Genomic DNA, 18593 nt, shown 5'->3' on the forward strand with positions numbered 1-18593 from the left:
TCAGATCTTGATGTCAATGATAGTGAGGGTGAAAAAATAGGAGAAGGGCAACATGGAGTCGCAGCAACTTGTCTTTTTTTTAATCTATAGTAGGGAAAGCAATGGGGAAAAAAACTGTACTTCCATTCTTCTTCTTTGCAGAACAGTAGAGTCTCACTTATCCAAGATAAATGGGCCGTCAGAACATTGGTTAAGCAAAAATCTTGGATAATAAGGAAGGATTAAGAAAAAAGCCTATTAAACATAAAATTACATTATGATTTTACAAATTAAGCACCAAAACATCATGTTTCACAAGAAATTGACAGAAAAAGCAGTTCAACACACAGTAATGTTATGTCATAGTTACTGTATTTACGAATTTAGCACCAAAACATTGCAATATTTACTACAAAAACAATAGCTGCTAAAAGGCGGACTGCCTTGGATAATACAGAACCTTGGATAAGTGAAGCTTGGATAAGCGAGACTCTACTGTATTTAAATTCCTGAAGTTCCTGATTGTTTTTTTTTCTTCTCTTCTCTTTCTTTTCTTACCCTCTTTTCCTACTTTTCTTTACCAAAAATGTTCTCCTACTTTTTATGTAGTCAAAATTTTCTTTATAATAAAAAATTATTTCAAAAAAATCTATATATTAAAATGGAGCCCCTGGTGGCACAGTAAATTAAACCACTGAGCTGCTGAACTTGATGACCGAAAGGTCAGCAGTTCAAATCCGAGGAGCGGGGTGAGCTCCTGCTGTTAGCCCCAGCTTCTGCCAACCTAGCACTTTGAAAACATGCAAATGTGAGTAGATCAATAGGCACCGTTCTGATGGGAAGGTAACGGCGCTCCATGCAGTCATGCCAGCCACATGACCTTGGAGGTGTCTCTGGACAACACTGGCTCTTCGGCTTAGAAATGGAGATGAGCACCAACCCGCAGAGTGAGACATGATTAGATTTAATGACTAGATTTTACCTAACCTAATATTGTTTAGATATCTTTTAAATACTGTCAAAATTCCCTTTTATGCTGTTAAAAAGGTAAAGGTTTCCCCTGACTTTAAGTCCAGTCATGTCCTACTCTAGGGGTTGGTGCTCATCTCCATTTCTAAGCCGAAGAGCCGCCGTTGTCCGTAGACACCTCCAAGGTCATGTGGCCGGCATGACTGCATGGAGCGCCCTTACCTTCCCGCCTGAGCGGTACCTATTAATCTACTCACATTGGCATGTTTTCGAACTGCTAGGTTGGCAGAAGCTGGAGCAACAGCAGGCACTCACTCCACTCCCGGGATTTGAACCTGGGACCTTTCGGTCTGCAAGTTCAGCAGCTCAGTGCTTTAACACACTTCCCCACTGGGGCTCCTTTTATGCTGTTATGTATTTACATTTAAAAATAATGATAAAGTAAAAATATTTTAATGGATTCTTGCTGGGAATAGTTGCTGATTCAGGACTATGCATGACATCTGAGGAGTCAAGCCAATGCTTGGAGCCTCTGAGCAGCCTGCCAAGAGCCCCTTTCCATCTTCCTTTCACAGATACTGCCAAGACGCTGAGGTCAATGAGTCTGGAGCCGGCCAATTAGCCCTGATTGTGCTTCATTGGAAACTGGTGGGGGGTACGACCATTTCTCATGCCTCTTCTGGAAAGGGAGTAAAAAAGGCTGCAAGAAAAAGGCCACATTTGTCATGGTATCTGGTCTAAAACCCCTTTAATGTATTGAGGCTATAGGCAGTCGCCGAGTTACAGACATTCAACTCTCAAATGACTCTAGAAATCAGGGAGAGAAATCTACCCTTTGGAAGGAAAGGAAATTCACTCCTTAAAGAGTTATTATCATGGGGGAAAGAGGTCTCCGCTGAAGCTTTATCCCCAATCCTTGTTTCCACAACACACCAAGTTTTTCAAAGTGCAATCATCACAGGGACAGAAAGGGAGGGAGGTACAGTAGAGACTCACTTATTCAAGCTTCTGGATTATCCAAGCCATTTTTGTAGTCAATGTTTTCAATATATCATGATATTTTGGTGCTAAATTCGTAAATACAGTAATTACAACATAACATTACTCCGTATTGAACTACTTTTTCTGTCAAATTTGTTGTATAACATAATGTTTTGGTGCTTAATTTGTAAAATCATAACCTAATTTGATGTTTAATAGGCTTTTCCTTAATCCCTCCTTATTATCCAAGATATTCGCTTATCCAAGCTTCTGCCTGCCCGTTGGATAAGTGAGACTCTACTGTATAATCTTATGAACAGGGCCATGGATGGCAAAGGAAACCCCAGAGAGGTGTTTACCTTTCCCTATATTATCCAGAACCTCTCTTTTTTGTAATTTGGAGACTGCCTGTATTTGTTCTCTTCTCCCAACATTGGGCACATTTGCGCTGATCAAGAAATGTGGGACCCAGGCCCCATCTGCACTGCGATATAATGAAACTGCATCATATGGGAATGTAGATGAGGCTGGAAATGGCAGAAGAAGGAGCCAATCTATGGATGCTTTGAACTGGATTTTATTTTATTTTTTTATTTATTTATTTGCTACATTTATATCCCGCTTTTCTCACTCCGAAGGGGACTCAGAGCAGCTTACAAATCAAATGAACATACAATATATTATTAGCATAGCACAATATAATCATTAAATTACTATATTGTACTATATTATTATACGGTAATATTATTAGTAATATTACATTTAATATATAATATATAATAAATACTATTATATTGTATTAGTAGTAGTATAATGTTGTATTCCATTATAATATTATTATCAATATTATATGTATATGAATCTACATTGCCATATAATCCAAATCAGACAATCTGGATTCAGAAACAGGATTATATGGTTATGTATATGACGCATCAGCTCACTACACCACACTGGGTCTCTTTTAATGTGCTGTCACTATAGTATTAGGAGCCGTGGTGCGTAATAGGTTAAAGCAGGGGTCCCCAAACTAAGGCCCGGGGGCCGAATGCGGCCCCCCCAAGGTCATTTACCTGGCCCCTGCCCTCAGTTTTATAATATAATATTTTATACCAGTTTTACTAATATCATATATTGTATATACATATAATATTGATAATAATATTATAATCTAATACAATATAATACTTATTATAATAGTATATAATAATATTAATTATATATTATATGTTACATATATTATTACTAATAATATTACAGTATAGTGGTATAGTTCAATATAGTAACATATGATGCTAATATTGTGCAATGCTAATAATATAATATATTGTATGTATATCTAATTTGTAAGCCGCTCTGAGTCCCCTTCAGGGTGAGAAGGGCGGGAAATAAATGTAGTAAACAAATATAGTAAGTAAATAAATACATACATAAATTTTAGGCTTAAGCTCACCCTAATTCTGAAATGACTTGAAGGCACACAACAACAACAATCCTAATTAATCTGACTGTCTCATTGGCCAGAAGCAGGCCCACACTTCCCATTGAAATCCTGATAAATTTATGTTGGTTAAAATTGTTTTTATTTTTAAATATTGTATTGTTCTTTTGTTGTTGTTGTTGTTGTTGTTGTTGTTTTTGCATGACAAATAAGACATGTGCAGTGTGCCTAGGAATTTGTTTGTTTTTTTCAAATGATCATTTGGCCCCTCAACCATCTGACCGGCCCTCTCCTCAAAAAGTTTGGGGACCCCTGGGTTAAAGTCCTGTGCTGGCTGGCCTGCTGACCTGAAGGTTGGGTTAGCAACCTAAAGGTTGCCGGTTCATATCCATGAGATGGGGTGAGCTCCCATCTGTCAGCTCTAGCTTGCAGGGTCATGAGAGAAGCCTCCCCGCAAGATGGCAAAACATCCAGGCGTCCCCCTCACAACCTCTGAGGATGCCTGACATGGATGTGGGCGAAACATCAGGATATAATACTTCTGGAACATGGCCATAAAGACTTGAAAACACACAACAACAACAACAACAACAACAACAATTTATTTTTATACACCGCCTCCATCTCCCCGAAGGGACTCAGGGCAGCTTACATGGGGCCAAGTCCAGATAAAACCGCAAACAACATACAGTAACATCAAAAAAAAAAAGAAACAAAAGTAAATTAACATTCTAAACATAATAATAATAATAATAATAATAATAATAATAATAATAATAATAATAATAAAACATGTAAGTATAAAAGGCAATAAAGGTATAAATATGGATTTGGGCCCCAAGTAGATAAAATAAAATGTACTGGGTAAAGTGCAGTGAGTGAAAATTGTAAATGAGGTAGATATTTAAGTGCTATCATCGAATAGAAGAGCAACTTGGGTGAGGGAACCATGTGACTATAGTACACTAATAGGGCAAGATAAAGTGCAACCAAATAAGGAAATTGTCGAAGAAACAGGTCTCTCATGGAGATGGGGAATTCACTCCCCAAAAGCCTGTTGGAAGAGCCAACCCTGTGATTCCAGCCATGAAAGTCTTTGACAATACATTGAACATCTGTGTAGATGGCCAATACTCTCACACCAGAAACAACTTGCAGTATGTTCTCAAGTCACTCTGACATAAGGAAAAAAAACTATAGCCTTAGGGTCTGTTTGTGGCCCCCGAGTGTCACATTTCTCATCTTTCCAAATAATCTGATCTTGACAGATAATCTTTTTGATCTCTATTCAAGAACAGTCATCTTGCCTACGTCTTGCTCCATGTTTCCAAATGCTACATTCATTTTTTCTGCTCTTGCCCACAAAGAGAAGGGTGTATTTTTTTCCAAAAAAGAATCCATTAAAAGCCTGCTCATAAATGTGAGATATGGTGTCATTTAAAATCCATGCGAGATCTTTCTACCTGGCAGTTTAAATTTAGAACCCGGCGCTGTCATTAAAAACACAGACAACCCCAATTGTTTATCATCTGTCTTGCTTCGGGCGCTTATGAGTCAATTTCAGACCCAGCAATTGTTTGTCTCTTAAATCTGGGACTATAAAGATAGAGTGGGTTTCTGCTCCCACTCCCTTCCCCTCCAAAAATCTTCATGTTCTAGATAAAAGTTTATTTCCATTGTGAATAGCAACGAAGTCTTCCACAGCTGCTGCCCTAGTTTTAACACTGAATTCCAAACTGGGGTCTTTTTCTGGAAGATTAAAAGGGGGGGGGGGGGTTGAAAGTACCCTGAGAACAACAGCCGCATGCAATTTATAGTAAGAGCACTTGAGACTTCTGTAACTCATAGTAGATCAGTGAAATAGATGGAACATAGACAATTTTCCTCATTTTCCAGTGTTCAGGTTTAGGGCATTATCACACGACACTCTAAAAGAGGTTCTTCCATTATAAACCTATCCTGCTTGAGACAGGAGCTTTTGTTATTACATCAAGCCTTTTCAAAGCTCAAAGTGCATAGACTTACTTCTTTTTTATGTGAGAAACTGCAAGTCACTTCTGATGTGAGAGAATTGGCTGTCTGCAAGGATGTTGCCCAGGGGATGCCCAGATGTTTTGATGTTTTTACCATCCTTATGGGAGACTCCTCTCATGTCCCCGCATGGAGCTGAAGCTGATAGAGCAGTGGTTCTCAACCTGTGGGCCATGAGAACAAAAATCTGGTCCGCAAACTTCCTTCCTCTTTATCTATTTACTTATTTGCGTTGTATTTATTTATTCTATTTCTTCTCCTTTCCGCATAGCTGACCAATGCATTGGATAGACCACATCAGCTCTAGATTATTAAACATGGTTTTCTGTGGGCGAGCAGATGGTGACTGCTGGATGGCATATGTTCTGTATCAAAAACTAGAGCTGATTTCGTCTATCCAATGCAATTTTATGAATCAGCATCCCAAATAACCAAACCAAATATAAAGTTGACCAAAAAGTGATTCATAACCCTTTTGGTACTAATGTTGGAGAGTGGTCCCTGGTCAAAGTGGTCCCTGGTGAAGTTGTTCCTGGTCAAAGTGGTCTTTAGTCAAAGTGGGCCCTGGTCAATTGAGCCCTGGTCAAGGTGGTACCTGGTCAAAGTGGGCCCTGGTCAAAAAAAAAAAAGGTTGGGAACCACTGTGATAGAGGGAGCTCATCCGCGCTCTCCCCAGGTTGGATACGAACCAGCATCCTTCAGGTCAGCAACCCAACCTTCAGGTCAGCAGTCCTGTTGGCACAAGGGTTTAACCCACTGCACCACCAAGGGCTCCATAAAGACCTTACTGTATATCCAGAGATAAGTATAAGCCGACCCGAATATAAGCCGAGGCACCTAATTTTACCACAAAAAAACTGGGAAAACATTGACTCCAGTATAAGCCAAGGGTGGTAAATTTCAGAAATAAAAATAGATACCAATAAAATTACATTAATTGAGGCATCAGTAAGTTAAATGTTTTTGAATATTTACATAAAGCTCAAATTTAAGATAAGACTGTCCAACTCTGATCAAATCATTCTTCTCATCTTCTTCAATGTAAATGTGCTTATGTATCCTTTTAATAATAATAGAGTAAAATAATACATTTATTTATTTATTTATTTGCGACATTTATATACCGCCCTTCTCACCCCGAAGGGGACTCAGGGTATACATAATAATAATAATAATAATAACAATAATAATAATAATAATAAATACAGGAAAATAATACATGAAATAATAACTAGAGTAAAATAATAAATGCAATAATAATAATAATAATAATAAGATCAGAGTGAAATAATAAATGCATTAATAATAATAATAAAAATAGAGTAAAATAAATGTAATAGTAGCAACAATAATAGAGAAAAATAATAAATGTAATAATACCACTAATAATAGAGAAAAATAATAAATGTACTATATATTCTCGAGTATAAGCTGACCCAAATAAGCCAACCAGGACATTCACCCGAGTATAAGCCAAGGGGGGCTTTTTCAGTCTTAAAAAAAGGGCTGAAAAACTAGGCTTATACTCGAGTATATACAGTAATTCCTCCCATTCTATTCATTCCCCATCTTCATTATGCTCCCTATATTTTTATTTTGTTGTTAATGTGATAATTATGGAGCTCTGAAAGGTCAGATGTTCAGAACTTCTGGACCTACAGATTTTGAAAGTACTGTTCACATGCACACTTAAAACATTAAGTTTTTTAAAATTAACATTTTTCCATGTAAATTCTTTTTTATTATGTTTATTCTGCAAGTGGGAGGTGTAGTTTGGATTTGGAAAGCTTTTGTAATGAGGCAAAACCATGCATGAGTGGGATGTTCTGTGCAATGTTATTGCCCCTCGGGAAACAATTAAAGGGGAGCATTCATATTTGGCCCCTTCTACACTGCCATATAAAATCCAGATTATTTTATTTGAACTGGATTATATGGCTGTGTGGACTCATATAATCCAGTTCAAAGCAGATCATGTGAATTATCTGATTTGATAATCTGGATTATACAGCACTGTAGAAGGGTTATAGAGGCTTGGTGCAATTGAGCCTTTTGGAGCATTAAAACCATTAAACATATTAAAATTCATTACTACAAAATCCCAATCACACCATCTCCATGAGCCCACCCATGTTAAAATGCAATTATTCTATCAACATTTAAAAGCAATTTCAGGCTTACAATGAAAACAGAAATGTCTTTCTTTTTTTGAAGAGGAAGTCACTAAATGGGAAGGCTGCTTGCAAATACTGCCCTGTTCCTCACTATCAAAATGCACCATACAGTAGAGTCTCATTTATTTATTTATTTACAGCATTTATATTCCGCCCTTCTCACTCCGAAGGGGACTCACATTACACATATAGGCAAACATTTAATGCCTTTTAACATAGAACAAAGACAAACAAACATAGGCTCTGAGCGGGCCTCGAACTCATGACCCTAACTGGTCAGAGTGATTCATTGCAGTTAATTGCAGCTGGCTTGTTCTCCCGTCTGCGCCACAGCCCGGGTCTGAACTACTTTTTTTGTCAAATTTGTTGTATAACATGATGTTTTGGTGCTTAATTTGTAAAATCATAACCTAATTTGATGTTTAAAAGGTTTTTCCTTAATCCCTCCTTATTATCCAACATATTCGCTTATCCAACATAAATGGGCCGGCAGAATGTTGGATAAGCGAATATGTTGGATAATAAGGAGGGATTAAGGAAAAGCCTTTTAAACATCAAATTAGGTTATGATTTTATGAATTAAGCACCAAAACAACATGTTATACAACAAATTTGACAGAAAAAGTAGTTCAGTACGCAGTATTACTATGTAGTAATTACTTTATTTACGAATTTAGCACCAAAATATCACGATGTATTGAAAACATTGACTACAAAAATGCATTGGATAATCCAGAACGTTGGATAAGCGAGTGTTGGATAAGTGAGACTCTACTGTATTTATGCGGCTACTTTCTTTTTGCGTATTTTCTTCTCCTGGGACAGAACTTCCTGTGCATCTTTCAATGGGAATTAACGGGCAGAAATCCCCTGTACAAAAGGTTAACAGGGCAAAGCTAGAGCTTGATGACATTTTAATTTCCTGTGGCACACGACCAGGTCCGCTTCTCGCTGGCTCTCGCTAATTCATCAAAAATTCTCTCTGCTGCCTTCCTTTCTCTTCTTCCATTCCTCCTGTGGGGCATCTCATTAACAAGCCAGCTATGAGATGGAAAGAGAAGACAAATTGTGCGCTGACTGTAGGACTTAATTTAGAGCCGTCGAATGTTGGCTTTTATTCCCTTTGTTGTCCCACAGCGATCCGAGAGAGAATACAGGAGTACACACACAGCTAGGAAATTCAATTACAGCTAAGAATGCGGTGGTTTTTCTTTCTTTCTTCAAGTTGGAAAATTTGGAGGAACCAATTAAGCTTGCCCATTAAGTTCAAAGGCCTTGGCAGGAATGAGGATTCTAGCATCCAACCCTCTGCAGGCTTCGCTTTTTCCAAGAGATCTGAAAGCTGAGCTTCTGTAATAATCAGATGATTAAAAAAGAACCTTTTGACGGACAGAACCGGCCTGCGACTGATGATGATGAATTTGCTCAACACCAAAGGACATCGGAGAAATCATGTTTCAACTGGCATGCATTATACCCGATCGAGTTCCCACTCTCGGTGTGCCTCCCTTCCAACATCTCACCGAGGAAAATAAGGTCACACTAGTAATGACCGTGTTTTCGCACAAAAGATTACTGATGGAGATGCCTCACTGCACATTTGCTAAAAGCTATACTCTATCTGCAGTCAGTTGTATTCATTTACTCTGCAAGCAACTATCCACCAAACTCCCATCCCCTGTGGCAGGTCAACAGTCAGGGTACACACAATGTATTTTCTTATTTATTATACTCATCACTCATCTTTGCTCGAGGAGCATCAAACATGGTGCCTTTTCCTATTTCACAATGTCAACAGGAGTAGCCAACGTATTAAATGACTCAAAGCAAGGGACAAAATGGTATGCAGGAGGAAGCTGGACTCGCTCTGCACATCAGTTGCAAACCGCTTTAACTGTCGTGGCTCCATCCTAAGAATTTGTACTTTGGTAAGATTTTTATACAGCAGCAAAGTGTTCTTTAAATACTGTATATACTCAAGTATAAGCCTAGTTTTTCAGCCCTTTTTTAAGACTGAAAAAGCCCCCTTCAGCTTATATTCGGGTGAGGGTCCTGCTTGGCTTATATTTGGGTAAGCTTATAATCGAGAATATATGGTACATTTATTATTTTTCTCTATTATTGTTGCTACTATTACATTTATTTTACTCTATTTTTATTATTATTTCACTTCACTTCACTTTATTTCTTAATTAGTCGCTCTCCGCCAGAGTGCTCCGAGCGACTTACAATTTAAAGTATCATTCCACAATATAAAAACATTCAACCTAAAAACATTCAGCAGTGACTATTTGGCAAATTAGATCTGATTTACTTAAATGCACAACCAAACAGCCAAGTCTTGAGCGCTTTTCCAAAAGGTCGCAAGTCCGACATTGCTCTAACATATTATTTCACTCAGATCTTATTCTTATTATTATTCTTATTATTATTGCATCCATTATTTTACTTTATTTATTATTACATGTATTATTTTCCTGTATTATTTATTTATTTATTTATTTATTTATTAATTAATTTATTTATTTATTTGTATCCCGCCCTTCTCACCCAACAGGAGACTCATGTATTATTTTACTCTATTATTATTAAAAGGATCCATAAGCACATTTACATTGAAGAAAATGAGAATAATGATTTGATCAGAGTTGGACAGTCTTATCTTAAATTTGAGCTTTATGTAAATATTCAAAAACATTTAACCTACTGATGCCTCAATTAATGTAATTTTATTGGTATCTATTTTTATTTCTGAAATTTACCACCCTCGGCTTGTAATGGAGTCAATGTTTTCCCAGTTTTCTTTTGTGGTAAAATTAGGTACCTCGGCTTATATTCGGTTCGGTTTATATTCGAGTATATATGATAATAGTTGTCTGCCTAAATGGACACCTAGGGAGCATCTCTGTACCAGTAGAATTAATGCACTTTAACTGCAACAACTCAATGCTGTGGAATCATAGGAGTTGTAGTTTGATGTGGCACCAGGACATTTTTGCAGAAAAGGCTAAAAATCTCATGTAATTACAATTTCCATGACCCTATAACACTAAGCCATGGCAGTTGAAGTGGTGTCAAACTGCGTTAATTCTATGTGTAGATGCACCCCTAGTTTTGCTTTTTGGAAACCCAGTGGAGACAAATGGACACACACCATTAAATCAATGCACCAAGAACATACTGTATATAGTGTCCTGGGATTCTGGTTTGAAGTGATTTATAGTTTCCAAATCATGACCTCTCCGAAGCACTGCAAGCTGGATAGCAATTGTCCCAGAAGCAAGCAAAAATACAACAGAGTCCTTTCACAGGAAATACATGTGCTTCAGCCTATCTATCAGCAGAGTCCAACTGCCAGCATCTGACCCTGTCTACACACACTGTTCAGTAAACTAACGAATGCAGGTTTTCATCCAAAATATCCAGCGGCTTTAATCTTCACCATTGCAATATATACAACCAGGATATGCAGATCTTCTTTCCTTGTTCTTGCAAATGATCAAAGTAATCAAATAGTCACATACAGAACATAGGCAGATACTCACACTGAGTCACACAGGAGAGAGAAAGATGGATTCTTTCATCCTCCTTATATAGCCACCTGCTGATAGGTCATCAGTAAGGGACACTGAAGGTCCTTGAAGGAGCTAAGGGTGGTGACAACCGACAGGAAGCTCTAGCGTGGGCTGGTCCATGAGGTCACGAAGAGTTGTAAGCGAACAAATGAATGAACAACAACAAGGGACACTGGCTGATGCAACCCCTCTGCAATAACCCGCAGCCATTACGACACTCTCTTAGGTATTGTATCATGATATTCACAGTCATACCCAGGTGCTATCAATCAACCACATGTTCATCAAACAGTATTTTTCTTATGATTGGAAATGCTGTCCTGTTTCTATCTATCATATAGTCATGCATAAGTTTAGAAATGTTAGTGTAAAATCACCCCTCAAAAACTGGGTCGATTTATCCACAGGTCAATGTAAGAATTATACCTTAACTCTTATTTTTTTTAAAGTAATTACAGTAGAGTCTCACTTATCCAATGTTCTGGATTATCCAACACATTTTTGTAGTCAATGTTTTCAATGCACTGTGATATCTTGGTGCTAAATTCGTAAATACAGTAATTACTACATAGCATTAATGTGTAATGAACTACTTTTTCTGTCAAATTTGTTGTATAACATGATGTTTGGTGCTTAATTTGTAAAATCATAACCTATTTTGATATTTAATAGGCTTTTTCTTAATCTCTCCTTATTATCCAACATATTCGCTTATCCAACGTCCTGCCGGCCCGTTTATGTTGGATAAGTGAGACTTTACTGTACTCACTTTCCAGTATAGAATGGTGAAAGGTGAAAGCTCAATCTGTCCAGAAAAAAGCACGGTTTTGGTGCTTTTAAAAGCCTAGATGGGAAAATGGCAGTGGTCATGGATGACTGGTCCCCTGAGGTGGCATTGGTGCTTTCTCCTCTCCATGAAATGACCCCAACTTAGTCACAATTTTGACTCCCAAACTTGCCTTCAACTTATAAATGAGACTTACTTCTACATGACTATATGCGGTACATTCAGAAGTCAATGAAACAGTGTCCGCAGCACCAAGATACACGAAAGATACACGAAAGAGTGAACCATTGAGAATTACATTAGTACATTACGTTATGTACTCAAGCGTTTGAGGAGCAACATCTGAGGTCGATATGACGTGAATCAAAGTGCACACGAAGGTGTTAGTGGACGAATTTAACTATACATGCATTTTAAATTTTATTATTCATGGTTTAATAGAGTCTAATTAGAGTTTTAATTGATGTGGTACTGTTTTATTGTTTATTAATATGTCATTGTTTTATTGAATGTATTTTGGGCAATGTAATTTGCCGACTGTTGTAATCCGCCCTGAGTCCCTCTGGGTAAGAAGGGTGGGCTAAAAATGATGTAAATAAATAAATAAATACATAAGTTCAATTCTACAGTGATAGAGTAAATCTATATCACTCAATCTCAAGGCAGGAGCAACCCAATTTTATGATAGTTTAAGCTGAATGTGAGACGACAAACTATTTGAAAACCACCGGTGAACTTCATGGACTGAAAGCTGGGTTTCCACATTCCTTGACCAAAGGGGAACCAGTCACCCTTGAGATGTTATTGGATTCCAATTCTCTTCAGCCTCAAGGAACATTGATTCAGGTGATGATAGTTGAGACCATGCTAGCTGTAGGAACTACCGTATATACTCAAAGATAAGCCGAGTTTTTCAGCCCTTATTTATGAGCTGAAAAAGCCTCCCCCGGCTTATAATCGGGACAGGTCAAGGCTAGCAACAGAGCCTGCAGGCTATTGCTTGCAATATGTGATCTATTTCTCTCTTCTCCTCCCTTATCAGTGTGTTTACTTTTGCAAAGCCTCCCTCGCTCTTAATCAAGGGAATGTTTTGAAAAGAGACACCCTTGCATGTCAGGAAGAAGAAATATATATATATATATTCATTAATCTTATGAAAGCATTTCCCCCTGAAATATTCGTTAAACTCTCCTACAGATATATAGGCATTAACCCCTTGCAAGCTTTTGCCATCTCTATGTACCTTTAAATGTGTATCTATCTATATGCATTAATTTTATATATGAATTTCCCCTCATATGTTTGCAGGTCTTTGCAAATATCTATATAAAGAGAGATGTCTGGATAGATATGAATATATTCTTACCTACCTATATATAGGGCTTGCAAATATTACAGGGGGTGAAATGAACACACAAATATATATAGACATGTCTAGATAGATATGAATATATATATATATATATATATATATATATATAGAGAGAGAGAGAGAGAGAGAGAGAGAGAGAGAGAGAGAGAGCTTACAAATATTGTAGGGGAAATGCACACACACACACAGGGGATTTGCAAACGTTTCAGGGAGAAATGCATATGTGAAATTAGTATCTATAATTATAGATCTATATCTAGCTCTGCATTGTTTATATAAGCATTGAATGTTTGCCTGTTACCATATTGGAAGCCGGCCTGAGTCCCCATGGGGAGATAGGGTGGGATCCAAATGAAGTTTTTATTATTATTATTATTAATATTAGTTTATTTTTGATACCATATTGTTTTTGCTGCCCCTACCTTTCCACTTATAGAGCTAATATATATATATATTTTCTTTGAAATACGGTAAATCTTCAAAAACATTTAACCTACTAATGCCTTGATTAATAAAATTTTATTGGTATCTATTTTTGTTTTGAAATTTACCCGTAGCTACTGCATTTCCCACCCTCGGTTTATACTTGAGTCAATAAGTTATCCCAGTCTTTTGTGGTAAAATTAGGTGCCTCGGCTTATATTAGGGTCAGCTTATACTCGAGTATATACGGTATATGAGTTGGATACATGCATACCTATTTTAATCAAACAAAACAGTTGAAAAGTTCTGCTCCTTTAGCATTTCATGTGCTGACTATGCAGGGCTGGAGGATTCTGGGAGTTGTAGTCCACCACTTTCTCCCAACGCTGCTGTAAAGAGGAAGGGTTCCATGCTCCATGAAATTAGATTCAAAGACCTCAGAAAACACAATGGTATGGAGAAGCTATGCTGTGTGCACAAAAGCATATTCTTTCTTTGGTGCAATTGGTGATTTTTTTTTTCAGAGCTTGCTGGCGGCAGGAAAGCCACGATGCCCCACCTCTTGCCTGAGGATGTGCATCTCTTTATCCCTTCCAGGCAAGCTCCAGCAGGATTTATTCCATACATTATTGAAATGGATGTTTATTTTACTCTGCGCAGATGTTCAGACAATGCGCCAGCTTTAGATCGTTTAGAGAGAAACTCACTTTTCAGCAGTATCCACTGAAAGCACGGGGAGAGCTTACAAAGGATTTCAGCTCACTGCCTCATTGCACACTGTTGCTATGTCATCTACTCACTTGTGTATAAACACACACACACAGATCAAAATACTTTGGAAGGGGATCACTTTATGCAGCTGACGAGTGATGAATTTTCTCCTCTTCAGAGCTATAAATGTATCATCTTCCACAAGTTATTTGTATTTTTTTAAGGAAAGGGAGGGATAGAGGGAAGGGAAAGACCTGGGATTTATTTCAAATAGAAGAGCTTAAGGGATTTCTGAATTAACTTTTGTGTTTACTTTAGGACATATATTTAATGCGGTGTGGATGAAATCTAGAGTGCTTTTTGGCTTCAAGACAGGAATGGATATCCCCCTTTTTTTAAGGCAGAAACCAGTCACAAAATGACGCAGGGGACAAGATAACGTGACACAATTATCTAGAAAGCAGCAGCTTTCCTAAGAAGAATTAGGGAGACACTGCCGGCAAAGCTCAATATTACCATACTAAATTGGATGGCTCACATAATCCCACTGTATTAACTTTCTTTTTTTGAATGAATCCTGCTGCACAGCAGACAGCACTTTCCAAGCAGGACTCTCATGAGACCAGAAGAACGTTATTATGGTGACATCAACAGCAATAATGAGGACACGGGATAGTTCTATGATTTATTTCCTTACAGCAAAGGCAGGAGCGGAAGGAACAAAGTATGGCATCAGATCACCATCTTAAAACAAAACATCTTCTTCATAGCCATTCATGTCTGTGAACATATTGCTTCAAACTCTTCTAACATTTGGGGGTGCAAGATGATACCAATCCCTTCTGTGATTGAATCAGTTCTGCTTTGATGATATAAAAATTGGAATTTCCTCCCTTTCTTTTCTTTAATGTCTTTAATTAACTGTTTTTCAAAGGCTTTTTCCAGGGGGGTGAGGACAGATATGAAGCATTGCCCCCATAAAAGCAAGACATATGGCTATCAGTAACTGGAAAGACTGGTGCCACTGCTGGCAGTGTATTAAAGTGCTGAGCTGCTGAACTTGCGGACCAAAAGGTCACAGGTTCTAATCCGGGGAGTGGAATGAGCGCCCACTGTTAGCCCCAGCTTCTGCCAACCTAGCAGGTCGAAAACATGCAAATGTGAGTACATCAATAGGTACCGCTCCGGCTCCATGCAGTCATGCCAGCCACATGACCTTGGAAGTGTCTACGGACAACGCCAGCTCTTCGGCCTAGAAATGGAGATGAGCACCAACCCCCAGAGTTGGACATGACTGGACTTAACGTCAGGGGAAACCTTTACCTTTACCTAGCTGGAAAGACTATCTGAGCAATGCTTCCCTTCATGTCCACCTATCAATACAAACCAGGCTTTATGCTTACACCAAACATAAATTTAGGAGTAAATTGGATGCCGCCCCGGATTTATGTATGCAACTGTATTTAAACTCTAATTTCAAAACTATTTTAAGTACAACTTTGAAACAATTTCATTCATCACTTTGTTATGTGATTTCAGCTCTGCTAAACCATGGGTTCGGGATCGGAGTGTCTAGCTTCCAAATGAGACGCAGACGGGTTGAAGACAAAATCAAAGGCATTTATTCTTATTGCCTAAAGTGGATGTCAGTAGAGCCTGCGTTCCCAAAGACTGACATACCGTAATTGCAAATACAGATTATATTTATTTTATTGACAGTGATTCAAGACTTCCGCGCCAGCTCCTGGTTGGTCCAGGAAGTGTCCAGCCAGGATCTGCTCCCTGTCCAATCTCATCACTGATTGCTCTTTGTTGTGGTGGAACAATTTAATAAATTGTCATTGGATTATTTTGAAGAGTGTGCCCACTTACTGATCTGCCCCTGAGAAGGGCACAATTGCTGATGAGCGGGGTGGAGCAAGCAATAATGGGCTGAAATGGGTCTTCTTGATATTCCAACTCAGGTCAATACAAAGGATGCTTAAGGTGTTGGCTATTTAAATGGGTGCCCTAAAGATGGCTCTGTTTTGAGGACACAGACAAGTGTTCCCTGGAATAAATTTAATCATATCAAGGGAAATAGGAAAAGAACCCGGAGGCTCTTGTGCAGCAAGTCCATTGTATATCCCTTTCCAGGGTCTTTTAAGATAGTTATGATAATTCACCTGATGTTTGAGGTGTGGTGGGACAACATTCCAAGGGAAATTCATGAAAGGTTACTATAGGACAAAGGGGGAAGTCAATGTATGCTCACTGTATGTTTCTAATGGCGCCGTTTATCATAATTCATATGTTAGGAGTCTAATTTTAAGTGTGAAACCAGTTTTTTCCTATAGCAAAATAAAGGTTTGTGGTTATATTTGGAATGTGTTCTCTTTATTCTCAAAATACTCAGGCTGGATCTACATGCTATAAATAGGATTTCAATTGAGCCTGCGCTCCTAAAGATTGACATACCACAGTTTCAGAATGCAGATTAACTGCATTCTGAAACTGAATGATTATGAGTCTACACCAGGCATAGGCAAGCCTTGGCCCTCCTGCCAGTGTTTTGGACTTCAACTCCTACAATTCCTAACAGCCTGGTTCAAAGTAGCGGTTCTCGCTTGGCTCCGTTCAGCTCCATCTCTCTACCTAACATCAACGTAGGTGTTCTAAGATTGCTTTCTTCTATGTAGGTGGTATTTCATTACTGAACCTCCCAAGTTTTCTAACAAGACTCTGCTTCAAACAAACTGAGGAACCTTCACCCAAGTTTCAGTCACAGTGAGAAAGAGGTTCATTCATCTGGGCTCCATTCCTTGCCAATTTCTGAAGTGCTGGATTCTCACTTCAGTTGGGTTCAAGCAGAGAACATTTGCAACATTGCCTAATTTTGTAAATATTTTCCATCATTAGACACTCGTTGGCCAACAACTGTATTAGAATAGGGTTGCCACTGCAAATAACAGCCATAGAGAGCGGGATAATTATGAATATGCAGATTAGGTTTGCTAAATGACCAGACTCTTTGCTGTTACAACTAATAGTGCTTAAGGAGCAGTCATTATATTATATTTATTTATCACTTTTTTCTTAAAAGAGATTGGATTTACATTACCCTATAATCCAGTTTCTGAATCCAGATTATCTACTTCGTTATCCGAGTCCACACTGCCATATATTCCAGTTCAAAGCAGATATTATGGGATTTTTCTGCCTTGATAATCTGGGTTATATGGCTGTGTAGAAGGGTCCTGGGTTATCCGAGTCCACACTGCCATATATTCCAGTTCAAAGCAGATATTGTGGGATTTTCTGCATTGATGTTCTGGGGGCTATTCCACACAGTCCTATATCCCAGAATATCAAGACAGGAAATCCCACACTATCTGCTTTGAACTCGGATTTATGGCAGCGTGGACTCAGATAACCAAGTTTAAGGTAGATATTATGGGACTTTCTGCCTTGATATTCTGGGTTACATAATAATAATAATAATAATAATAATAATAATAATAATACATGGCCGTGTAAAAGGGCCCTGGGTTATCTGAATCCACAGTGCCATATATCCCAGTTAAAAGCAGATATTATGGGATTTTTCTGCCTTGATATTCAGAGTTATATGGCTGTGTGGAAGGGTCCTGGGTTATCTGAATCCACAGTGCCATATGTCCCAGTTCAATGCAGATATTATGGGATTTTCTGCCTTGATATTCTGGGTTACATGGCTGTGTGGAAGGGTCCTGAGTTATCTGAATCCACAGTGCCATATATCCCAGTTAAAAGCAGATATTATGGGATTTTCTGCCTTAATATTCTGAGTTATATGGCTGTGTAGAAGGGCCCTGGGTTATCTGAATCCACAGTGCCATATATCCCAGTTAAAAGCAGATATTATGGGATTTTCTGTCTTGATATCCTGGGTTATATGGCTGTGTGGAAGTGTCCTCGGTTATCCGAGTCCACACTGCCATATATCCCAGTTCAATGCAGATATTGTGGGATTTTCTGCCTTTATATTCTGGGGGCCCTTCCACACCGCCCTATATCCCAGAATATCAAGGCAGGAAATCCCACAACTGGGATTTACGGCAGACTCAGATACTGCGTTCCGTGCAGTCATGCCGGCCACATGACCTTGGAGGTGTCTACGGACAACGCCGGC

General features: G+C 38.4%; 1 long non-coding RNA gene across 1 annotated transcript in view; it reads right to left on the minus strand.

Annotated features, from left to right (window-relative positions):
* Positions 1-18593, minus strand: part of LOC134293688 (uncharacterized) — a 453696-nt gene that overhangs the window by 110828 nt on the left and 324275 nt on the right. The gene's annotated exons all lie outside the window — the stretch shown is intronic.

This window comes from Anolis carolinensis, unplaced genomic scaffold (assembly GCF_035594765.1).
Source record: "Anolis carolinensis isolate JA03-04 unplaced genomic scaffold, rAnoCar3.1.pri scaffold_9, whole genome shotgun sequence".
Lineage (NCBI taxonomy): Eukaryota > Metazoa > Chordata > Lepidosauria > Squamata > Dactyloidae > Anolis > Anolis carolinensis.